The sequence below is a fragment of the Argopecten irradians genome, chromosome 9, assembly GCF_041381155.1.
Source record: "Argopecten irradians isolate NY chromosome 9, Ai_NY, whole genome shotgun sequence".
Lineage (NCBI taxonomy): Eukaryota > Metazoa > Mollusca > Bivalvia > Pectinida > Pectinidae > Argopecten > Argopecten irradians.
Genome location: NC_091142.1, coordinates 32,721,659 through 32,735,060, shown reverse-complemented (window position 1 = coordinate 32,735,060; position 13,402 = coordinate 32,721,659). Strand labels below are relative to the sequence as shown.

Sequence of the window (13,402 nt, the reverse complement as noted above, 5' to 3'; positions counted from 1 at the left end):
CATATACTTAACGGGAAATAAAGAAGTATAACGAATCATGACTGAAACAGTCAGTGCTCATATTATTCCGGTTCTGTCGTTCAAATTGGAAAAGCAAAATAATAAACGGATATTTTCAAAGGGCTGTATAAAATAATGAGTGAAATGCTAAATATTGTTTTTTGTTTTGTCATTCTATCACCAGGGAATTTATATAGAGCTGTTTCTACCAAATGTTTCTATAACCTTTGATCTGAAATTAGTTTTGATAGTAACCTTGAAATATTGCATCAGTTTCCGTATGCCCTCCTCCTCTGTTGGGAACTTCTCAATGAGACTGGCTTCCAACTTGGTCCTATCCGATACGATGTCATACATCCTGGCCTTGGCGGGGTCACCTAGGAATACCTTCATAAGAAAACAACAATTACACGCTATTATTGTTTCCGATATCATCCCAGGATACCATCACATTATACAGAGCCCTCTAAAACTCTCCTAATGACACATCTACGATATTCCATTTGTGAATAATGTTAAATTGAATATAGCAAAAGAATACATGTAACAAACTACGATTACTTAATGTTTTTATATACGATATAATATTTTAGTTGAAATTTCTATCATACAAATGATGACAAGCTTGTAGATTGATTTTTGTGCGACAAGGAAAGCCTTCATAGTTTACAAAAAATACAATTTAAAATAATTTCATCTATCCTTTACGTTTGATCAAATTTCAAACCATCTCCATGGCAAAATCTACGAAACGACAAAATTCTGTGATGTACATCCCCTATAATGTCACATCCTATGAATTGTTTTCATTCTAATATTGTTAACTATATTGGAATGCTAATAATAAGAACTAAGAAAGTCTTAGTTAATTTGGATATTATAATGAATAGATAAATACCAGGACGTGACTTGATACAGTTACGCCATCTAATGCTAATGTATCCCCTTTCTTTTAGATTCTGAGTATAATGTAATAGATAAATATTTACAATTACCACTGTTTCTGTATCGATAAACTATGTTGAGGCAGATCTGTTTATTTCCAAATAACTTGAGTGCAGAACGTGACCCGAATCGGTACGTATGGATGCATGTAAATATTGGCGGACTTCCTTTGACATTCCACAAAATCACATGCCAATCTTTACAAATAACACATGTACGAGACAATCTGAGACATACAATAAGACGCATTTTTTAATGTATTATTGTTATTTGACATGAATAAAATAAGTGAAATATGAAAACTATTTTTGTGACGTCATTGAAAAAAGGGCAGGATTAAGCGGTCAGTCAATGGCGCGTTTTTTTGAATGGCTGTTGTGCATGGATCAACATGACGGCAGTATAAATTTGACGGCGAATAACACAGGTAAATTATTGTATCTGACGTTTTTGTTGATTATATGGAAAATACTGTAAATATAAGGATTAACCTCTTAATTTGCTTTATGAGATGATAAAGTCGGTAAATTGTACGTAAACGCTTCGCGTTTAAGCAATTTACCTCGTTCTCCATTGGGTTTATCATCTCATAAACTAAGCAAAATAAGAGATTAATCCTTAATAACATCCGTACAGGACAGACGCGTATCTAACAATTATTTTGTTCATCGTTGGATGTACTGTAGGCCTACCTCCGAACCAAAATCAAAGCTGAAGACAAAATGTGTTTCGGTTGTTATCGTGTCATATGTCAGCTGGACACCTACAACGAATCTTTTGTTTCTATATTAAAATGTCCCCCACACACTACATATTCAGTCTGTTATGAATCTACCTTACCATCAAATTGTAGTAAAAAATGCCCTTCTTGAGTTGAGGTCGTTATAACGATGTAACCGGAAGTTTGTACTGTGCACACTTATCCATTATGCACAAGGTCACGGATAACGTGAAATACTGAACACGGACTATATATAACACATTTAACAGTTTTATTTTCCTGTTTGCCACATCTGTACCTAAACTATCAAGTCTCCTTATTGGATATAAATGATAACTATTGATGTAGATTTCCATTCTTTTTTATGTTCTATCATATCTAGTGGTTTCAAGTAGTATCCCCAATCGATAGCATACCATACAATAAGTTTAACGTAATTTATTTCATATGAAAATTCATTCAACTTAATCCCTATAATTCGACATACCAACACTCCCTTAAAAATTCAAGTACACTGAGGGACTATTTTATCTATGAAATCATAATTGTTTCATTACGTGGTTTCATGATTTAAGTTTCTCAATAGCATATTACAAATCAATTTACTTTTGCGAATACAGTAAAAAGTTCCGTTAATTTATACCTTATCAGACGTGCATCGGAATGTGATTCAATTTTCACATCCGCGAATTATTATCTTCTCAGACGTACATCGGAAGGTAATTCAATTTTCACATCCGCGAATTATTATCTTCTCAGACGTACATCGGAATGTCATTCAAATTTTCACATCCGCGAATTAATATCTTCTCAGACGTACATCGGAATGTAATTGGTTTTTCACATCCGCGAATTAATATCTTCTCAGACGTACATCGGAATGTCATTGAATTTTCACATCCGCGCAATTAACATCTTCTCAGACGTACATCGGAATGTCATTGAATTTTCACATCCGCGAATTAATATCTTCTCAGACGTACATCGGAATGTCATTGAATTTTCACATCCGCGAATTAACATCTTCTCAGACGTACATCGGAATGTCATTCAATTTTCACATCCGCGAATTAATATCTTCTCAGACGTACATCGGAATGTCATTGAATTTTCACATCCGCGAATTAACATCTTCTCAGACGTACATCGGAATGTCATTGAATTTTCACATCCGCGAATTAATATCTTCTCAGACGTACATCGGAATGTCATTGATTTTCACATCCGCGAAAGTTGATCTCCGCGAACATATTTTTGAAACGTAAATCGCGAAAATAAGAGACTGCCAAAGGAAAATTGTTTTACAGAAGTAGGTTTTTTAGTACATAATTAAAGAAAGATTATAACAAAGTTGTGGACTTTCGTTTTATGAAAAGTTATATATACACGCATTGCAAATATATTATAAGAACCTTACCAGGTGTGAAATGTACTATTTTATAACCATCAATTCGCTGTAAGCGTGTAAAAGACTAGTTTTACTGAAGTAGAAATTAACCAACATAAACCAATTCTCTACAATTCTACATTGTTATTATTTAGAATCAAGTCAACTACCATCAAATAAAGTGGTCACTTGAAATCAATCTTATTAAAATCTCAGATATTTTTTATTTCCGATTCTTCTCAACACCTCATTGATGCATCCAATATATTCAATACTTATACTGAGCGTATCAGAGCCGAGTGGAAATAACGTGTAATTCTAACTACAACTCTAACTCACAACTTTTACTACAACAATCACAATGTGTATATAAATGAAGAATTCATATTTAACGTGAAGTTGTATGGGATGAAAATGTTATTATCTCCTACATGGAAACTCAAATGCTCATGACCTATGATTATTTATGTTTTGTAAATGTTTTAAAACCAGTAAACATCGACAATTTACAAATTATCCCATTGCATTCCAAAGATAATATCCCAGGTCACAGTAGACTTGACTAAATCAATGATCATACAAATCTCTATCTTCAAGGAGCCTATCCTATGACAACCAAACTTGCTTGTCCTAATTTGTGAACTATTTGATCATGTTTGTTGAGTAGCTATAACGCTGGATTGTCCATACTTGTGTTGTCGTATTGATTGGGTAAGAAGTCCCAACACAGCATTGAAGCCTTCCTAAATGGTATTACACTGTATTGCATTTGTATTGTTACTCACCTTGTCAGACTTTTTGTATGTAGTTCTGAGGGTTTGAGTAATGAAACCTAAATAAAATCTACACTTCAAATTATTTAATCCAAATGCAAGAAGTATGAGTTAGAATGTGCAAAAATCTTTTGCAATAGAAGCAATACATGGTCAACCCCTGGTCACATTATATGGCTACCTATGACTCCATCTATATCATTGGCAAGCACAAGATACTTACAATACGCCATAGCATGGCAAAATAACATATAATATATGTAACACAATAACAACAGAGATCATTATATGCCCTCTATGGTCCGGTGGATACGACCCCGATTTGTTAAAACCAACGCACCGTGTCGAAAGCTTCGTCCATGGGAGGGTAGTCGACCCCTCCCCCCGTGATCTGGTCAATCAGAATACGGTCCACTGATCCGGGCGCCATGTTCCCCACGTAGTGAATCCCTACAACACCAAACGTAAGGAATATTAAGGTTTCGACTGGTTCTACAAATGATGCATTGGTGTATAATTGCAAGCACATAATTAATTCGTTTATAGTGCCGGGGAGGTCTACAATTACAGCTCTGGTGCATACAGTGTCATGTTTTAAACTGAAATGTGAGGTGTACAAGTTTCATTTGATCTAAGATTGTATGACAAGTTTCGAGAACACGCACCCTCCTGGATCCCCTGGTTCTGTCGACTTAGTAATTCTGTCGTCACCCAAGGGTCTAGATAAGGTTTATATTTAACTTTGTATTAATTGGCTGTGAGCTAGGATAACAACTTATATATAATTAGCTTACATGTCAGTTTCGTCATCTGACAATAAAAATGACCTGAAAATGGTTCCAATTTATAAGACTTACACAAACGAACGAAAACATCCTACCTACTTTATGACACAATTTGGGTAAGTTTATAATTACTGCAGTACAGCATGTAGGGCGTCGGCAGTATTTAGGACGCTGCTGTGTCTAGGATTCTATCTAACATCTGTACGGGGAGGCGTAAAGTCATAAAACCCAGGTGTCCACCAGAAGTGCCTGTAGCGTTTACACGAGGTCTACAGACTTTTGTTTTATTAGCATGCATACTGTATCACTCTTATAACTGAAAAATGCTTATATGTGTCATAACTGGGCACATATTTCGAAGATATTTGTTTTATTAGGTAATCTAATGAAATTCATAAGGTTTGATGAATTAAGCTATGAAAAATCCTTTCATTGCGTAGAATGTTTGTACAGAACAAGTTCTTGTCTTCATGGTTTACGTATGTGTATATGGAAACATATTTGTAGAAGTCACTATAAATAACAATGTAGAAATGTGAAATGAAATTGTAGAATACAACATGGCTTCATGGTCTGTTGAGATTTCACTGCGATGTACACGTAAAAAGTTTTCGCAGTACTGCCAAAATGTAGCTCTGATTTGTCTTTGTAAAAGCAAAACTTATGCATTGTAAGTACCTGCATTGTAATATTCAAAACATTTGTACGTTTAATGGTGAATAATAATAAGCTCTTTTTGATTTGTGAGTATGACAGTTACGGTACATATACTTTTAAATGCAGTTACCCCCTTTTTAATATTTCATAGACCATTACAACATAAACCCGCCAATTTTACCGGGTCCCAGTTCCATCAAAGTTAAGGAAATTCAACTGAAATTGTTCATGGATAGCATCATAAAAGGTTATAGAGAAAGTTGCAATCAGCAAGTATTTCCTAACTTCTGCAATGCATTTCTAAAGAGAATTTCAAGTCAAAGAGTTTCTTTCAGTTAAGGACAATTGATGAAATTGGGCCCTAATTTCAAACATTGGTAGACACAAGTAAATGTGTTTTAATACGACCTATTATATTTAAATCCATCACGCAACTGAACACTAAACCGTAAACATTGTAACAAACCTGAATTAACATTATAACAAACCAGTATAAAACTACTGAACACTAGACCGTTAACATTACAAAAAACCTGTATAAGCTACTGAACACTAGACCGTTTAACATTGTAACAAACTGCTTCAAATTACTGAACACTAGACCGTTAACATTGTAACAAACCTGCATCAAACTACTGAACACTAGACCGTTAACATTGTAACAAACCTGTATAAAACTACTGAACACTAGACCGTTAACATTGTAACAAACCTGCATCAAACTACTGAACACTAGACCGTTAACATTGTAACAAACCTGCATCAAACTACTGAACACTAGACCGTTAACATTGTAACAAACCTGTATAAAACTACTGAACACTAGACCGTTAACATTGTAACAAACCTGCATCAAACTACAAAACACTAGACCGTTAACATTGTAACAAACCTGCATCAAACTACTGAACACTAGACCGTTAACATTGTAACAAACCTGTATAAAACTACTGAACACTAGACCGTTAACATTGTAACAAACCTGCATCAAATTACTGAACACTAGACCGTTAACATTGTAACAAACCTGCATCAAACTACTGAACACTAGACCGTTAACATTGTAACAAACCTGTATAAAACTACTGAACACTAGACCGTTAACATTGTAACAAACCTGCATCAAACTACTGAACACTAGACCGTTAACATTGTAACAAACCTGTATAAAACTACTGAACACTAGACCGTTAACATTGTAACAAACCTGTATAAAACTACTGAACACTAGACCGTTAACATTGTAACAAACCTGTATAAAACTACTGAACACTAGACCGTTAACATTGTAACAAACCTGCATCAAACTACTGAACACTAGACCGTTAACATTGTAACAAACCTGCATCAAATTACTGAACACTAGACCGTTAACATTGTAACAAACCTGTATAAAACTACTGAACACTAGACCGTTAACATTGTAACAAACCTGTATAAAACTACTGAACACTAGACCGTTAACATTGTAACAAACCTGCATCAAACTACAAAACACTAGACCGTTAACATTGTAACAAACCTGCATCAAATTACTGAACACTAGACCGTTAACATTGTAACAAACCTGCATCAAATTACTGAACACTAGACCGTTAACATTGTAACAAACCTGCATCAAACTACTGAACACTAGACCGTTAACATTGTAACAAACCTGTATAAAACTACTGAACACTAGACCGTTAACATTGTAACAAACCTGTATAAAACTACTGAACACTAGACCGTTAACATTGTAACAAACCTGCATCAAATTACTGAACACTAGACCGTTAACATTGTAACAAACCTGCATCAAATTACTGAACACTAGACCGTTAACATTGTAACAAACCTGCATCAAACTACTGAACACTAGACCGTTAACATTGTAACAAACCTGCATCAAATTACTGAACACTAGACCGTTAACATTGTAACAAACCTGCATCAAATTACTGAACACTAGACCGTTAACATTGTAACAAACCTGCATCAAACTACTGAACACTAGACCGTTAACATTGTAACAAACCTGCATCAAACTACTGAACACTAGAGCGTTAACATTGTAACAAACCTGTATAAAACTGCTGAACACAAGACCGTTAACATTGTAACAAACCTGTATAAAACTACTGAACACTAGACCGTTAACATTGTAACAAACCTGCATCAAACTACTGAACACTAGACCGTTAACATTGTAACAAACCTGTATAAAACTACTGAACACTAGACCGTTAACATTGTAACAAACCTGTATAAAACTACTGAACACTAGACCGTTAACATTGTAACAAACCTGTATAAAACTACTGAACACTAGACCGTTAACATTTTAACAAACCTGCATCAAACTGCTGAACACTAGACCGTTAACATTGTAACAAACCTGCATCAAACTACTGAACACTAGACCTTAACATTGTAACAAACCTGTATAAAAGCTACTGAACACTAGACCGTTAACATTGTAACAAACCTGTATAAAACTACTGAACACTAGACCGTTAACATTGTAACAAACCTGCATCAAATTACTGAAAACACTAGACCGTTAACATTATAACAAACCTGTATAAAACTACTGAACACTAGACCGTTAACATTGTAACAAACCTGTATAAAACTACTGAACACTAGACCGTTAACATTGTAACAAACCTGTATAAAACTACTGAACACTAGACCGTTAACATTGTAACAAACCTGTATCAAACTACTGAACACTAGACCGTTAACATAGTAACAAACCTGTATAAAACTACTGAACACTAGACCGTTAACATTGTAACAAACCTGTATCAAAACTACTGAACACTAGACCGTTTAACATTGTAACAAACCTGCATCAAACTACTGAACACTAGACCGTTAACATTGTAACAAACCTGTATCAAACTACTGAACACTAGACCGTTAACATTGTAACAAACCTGTATAAAACTACTGAACACTAGACCGTTAACATCGTAACAAACCTGTATAAAACTACTGAACACTAGACCGTTAACATTGTAACAAACCTGTATAAAACTACTGAACACTAGACCGTTAACATTGTAACAAACCTGTATAAAACTACTGAACACTAGACCGTTAACATTGTAACAAACCTGTATAAAACTACTGAACACTAGACCGTTAACATTGTAACAAACCTGTATAAAACTACTGAACACTAGACCGTTAACATTGTAACAAACCTGCATCAAATTACTGAACACTAGACCGTTGACATTGTAACAAACCTGCATCAAATTACTGAACACTAGACCGTTAACATTGTAACAAACCTGTATAAAACTACTGAACGCTAGACCGTTAACATTGTAACAAACCTGTATAAAACTACTGAACACTAGACCGTTAACATTGTAACAAACCTGCATCAAACTACTGAACACTAGACCGTTAACATTGTAACAAACCTGTATAAAACTACTGAACACTAGACCGTTAACATTGTAACAAACCTGTATAAAACTACTGAACACTAGACCGTTAACATTGTAACAAACCTGTATAAAACTACTGAACACTAGACCGTTAACATTGTAACAAACCTGTATAAAACTACTGAACACTAGACCGTTAACATTGTAACAAACCTGTATAAAACTACTGAACACTAGACCGTTAACATTGTAACAAACCTGTATAAAACTACTGAACACTAGACCGTTAACATTGTAACAAACCTGTATCAAACTACTGAACACTAGACCGTTAACATTGTAACAAACCTGCATAAAACTACTGAACACTAGACCGTTAACATTGTAACAAACCTGTATAAAACTACTGAACACTAGAGCGTTAACATCGTAACAAACCTGTATAAAACTACTGAACACTATACCGTTAACATCGTAACAAACCTGTATCAAACTACTGAACACTAGACCGTTAACATTGTAAAAAACCTGTATAAAACTACTGAACACTAGAGCGTTAACATCGTAACAAACTGCTTCAAATTACTGAACACTAGACCGTTAACATTGTAACAAACCTGCATCAAACTACCAAACACTAGACCGTTAACATTGTAACAAACCTGCATCAAACTACCAAACACTAGACCGTTAACATTGTAACAAACCTGCATCAAACTACCAAACACTAGAGCGTTAACATTGTAATAAACCTGTATAAAACTACTGAACACTAGAGCGTTAACATCGTAACAAACCTGTATAAAACTACTGAACACTAGACCGTTAACATTGTAACAAACCTGCATAGACAAACTACTGAAACACTAGACCGTTAACATTGTAACAAACCTGCATCAAACTACTGAACACTAGACCGTTAACATTGTAACAAACCTGTATAAAACTACTGAACACTAGACCGTTAACATTGTACCAAACCTGTATAAAAACTACTGAACACTAGAGCGTTAACATTGTAACAAACCTGTATAAAACTACTGAACACTAGAGCGTTAACATTGTAACAAACCTGTATAAAACTACTGAACACTAGACCGTTAACATTGTAACAAACCTACATCAAACTACTGAACACTAGACCGTTAACATTGTAACAAACCTGTATCAAACTACTGAACACTAGACCGTTAACATTGTAACAAACCTGTATAAAACTACTGAACACTAGACCGTTAACATTGTAACAAACCTGTATCAAACTACTGAACACTAGACCGTTAACATTGTAACAAACCTGTATAAAACTACTGAACACTAGAGCGTTAACATTGTAACAAACCTGTATAAAACTACTGAACACTAGACCGTTAACATTGTAACAAACCTGTATCAAACTACTGAACACTAGAGCGTTAACATTGTAACAAACCTGTATAAAACTACTGAACACTAGACCGTTAACATTGTAACAAACCTGTATCAAACTACTGAACACTAGAGCGTTAACATTGTAACAAACCTGTATAAAACTACTGAACACTAGAGCGTTAACATTGTAACAAACCTGTATCAAACTACTGAACACTAGAGCGTTAACATTGTAACAAACCTGTATCAAACTACTGAACACTAGAGCGTTAACATTGTAACAAACCTGTATCAAACTACTGAACACTAGAGCGTTAACATTGTAACAAACCTGTATAAAACTACTGAACACTAGAGCGTTAACATTGTAACAAACCTGTATAAAACTACTGAACACTAGAGCGTTAACATTGTAACAAACCTGTATCAAACTACTGAACACTAGAGCGTTAACATTGTAACAAACCTGTATAAAACTACTGAACACTAGACCGTTAACATTGTAACAAACCTGTATCAAAAACTACTGAACACTAGAGCGTTAACATTGTAACAAACCTGTATCAAACTACTGAACACTAGAGCGTTAACATTGTAACAAACCTGTATCAAACTACTGAACACTAGAGCGTTAACATTGTAACAAACCTGTATCAAACTACTGAACACTAGAGCGTTAACATTGTAACAAACCTGTATAAAACTACTGAACACTAGAGCGTTAACATTGTAACAAACCTGTATAAAACTACTGAACACTAGAGCGTTAACATTGTAACAAACCTGTATAAAACTACTGAACACTAGAGCGTTAACATTGTAACAAACCTGTATCAAACTACTGAACACTAGACCGTTAACATTGTAACAAACCTGTATAAACTACTGAACACTAGACCGTTAACATCGTAACAAACCTGTATAAAACTACTGAACACTAGAGCGTTAACATTGTAACAAACCTGTATAAAACTACTGAACACTAGACCGTTAACATTGTAACAAACCTGTATAAAACTACTGAACACTAGAGCGTTAACATTGTAACAAACCTGTATAAAACTACTGAACACTAGACCGTTAACATTGTAACAAACCTGTATAAAACTACTGAACACTAGAGCGTTAACATTGTAACAAACCTGTATCAAACTACTGAACACTAGAGCGTTAAAAACATCAAAACTGAAACTAGACCGTGTATAAAACTACTGAACACTAGACCGTTAACATCGTAACAAACCTGTATAAAACTACTGAACACTAGACCGTTAACATCGTAACAAACCTGTATAAAACTACTGAACACTAGACCGTTAACATCGTAACAAACCTGTATAAAACTACTGAACACTAGACCGTTAACATCGTAACAAACCTGTATAAAACTACTGAACACTAGACGTTAACATCGTAACAAACCTGCATGTATAAAACTACTGAACACTAGACCGTTAACATTGTAACAAACCTGTATAAAACTACTGAACACTAGACCGTTAACATTGTAACAAACCTGTATAAAACTACTGAACACTAGACCGTTAACATTGTAACAAACCTGTATCAAAACAACTGAACACTAGACCGTTAACATTGTAACAAACCTGCATCAAAATACAACTGAACACTAGACCGTTAACATTGTAACAAACCTGCATCAAATACTGAACACTAGACCATTGTAACAAACCTTGTAAACCTACTGAACACTAGACCGTTAACATTGTAACAAACCTGTATCAAACTACTGAACACTAGACCGTTAACATTGTAACAAACCTGTATCAAACTACTGAACACTAGACCGTTAACATTGTAACAAACCTGTATCAAACTACTGAACACTAGACCGTTAACATTGTAACAAACCTGCATCAAACTACTGAACACTAGACCGTTAACATTGTAAACAAACCTGCATCAAATTACTGAACACTAGACCGTTAACATTGTAACAAACCTGCATCAAACTGAACACTAGACCGTTACATTGTAACAAACCTGACATCAAATTACTGAACACTAGACCGTTAACATTGTAACAAACCTGCATCAAATTACTGAACACTAGACCGTTAACATTGTAACAAACCTGCATCAAACTACTGAACACTAGACCGTTAACATTGTAACAAACCTGTATCAAACTACTGAACACTAGACCGTTAACATTGTAACAAACCTGCATCAAACTACTGAACACTAGACCGTTAACATTGTAACAAACCTGTATCAAACTACTGAACACTAGACCGTTAACATTGTAACAAACCTGTATAAAACTACTGAACACTAGACCGTTAACATTGTAACAAACCTGTATAAAACTACTGAACACTAGACCGTTAACATTGTAACAAACCTGTATCAAAACTACTGAACACTAGACCGTTAACATTGTAACAAACCTGTATAAAACTACTGAACACACTAGACCGTTAACATTGTAACAAACCTGTCATAAAACTACTGAACACTAGACCGTTAACATTGTAACAAACCTGCATCAAACTACTGAACACTAGACCGTTAACATTGTAACAAACCCTGCATCAAACTACTGAACACTAGACCGTTAACATTGTAACAAACCTGCATCAAAACTACTGAACACTAGACCGTTAACATTGTAACAAACCTGTATCAAACTACTGAACACTAGACCGTTAACATTGTAACAAACCTGTATAAAACTAACTGAACACTAGACCGTTAACATTGTAACAAACCTGTATAAAAACTACTGAACACTAGACCGTTAACATTGTAACAAACCTGTATAAAACTACTGAACACTAGACCGTTAACATTGTAACAAACCTGTATAAAACTACTGAATACTAGACCGTTAACATTGTAACAAACCTGTATAAAACTACTGAACACTAGACCGTTAACATTGTAACAAACCTGTATCAAACTACTGAACACTAGACCGTTAACATTGTAACAAAACCTGTATAAAACTACTGAACACTAGACCGTTAACATTGTAACAAACCTGCATCAAACTACTGAACACTAGACCGTTAACATTGTAACAAACCTGCATAAAACTACTGAACACTAGACCGTTAACATTGTAACAAACCTGTATCAAACTACTGAACACTAGACCGTTAACATTGTAACAAACCTGTATCAAACTACTGAACACTAGAGCGTTAACATTGTAACAAACCTGCTTCAAACTACTGAACACTAGACCGTTAACATTGTAACAAACCTGCATCAAACTACTGAACACTAGACCGTTAACATTGTAACAAACCTGCATCAAATTACTGAACACTAGACCGTTAACATTGTAACAAACCTGTATAAAATTACTGAACACTAGACCGTTAACATTGTAACAAACCTGCATCAAATACTGA

General features: G+C 34.7%; 1 pseudogene; it reads right to left on the bottom strand.

The window, feature by feature from the left end:
- Positions 1-13,402, bottom strand: part of LOC138330713 (all-trans-retinol 13,14-reductase-like) — a 40,786-nt pseudogene that overhangs the window by 14,313 nt on the left and 13,071 nt on the right.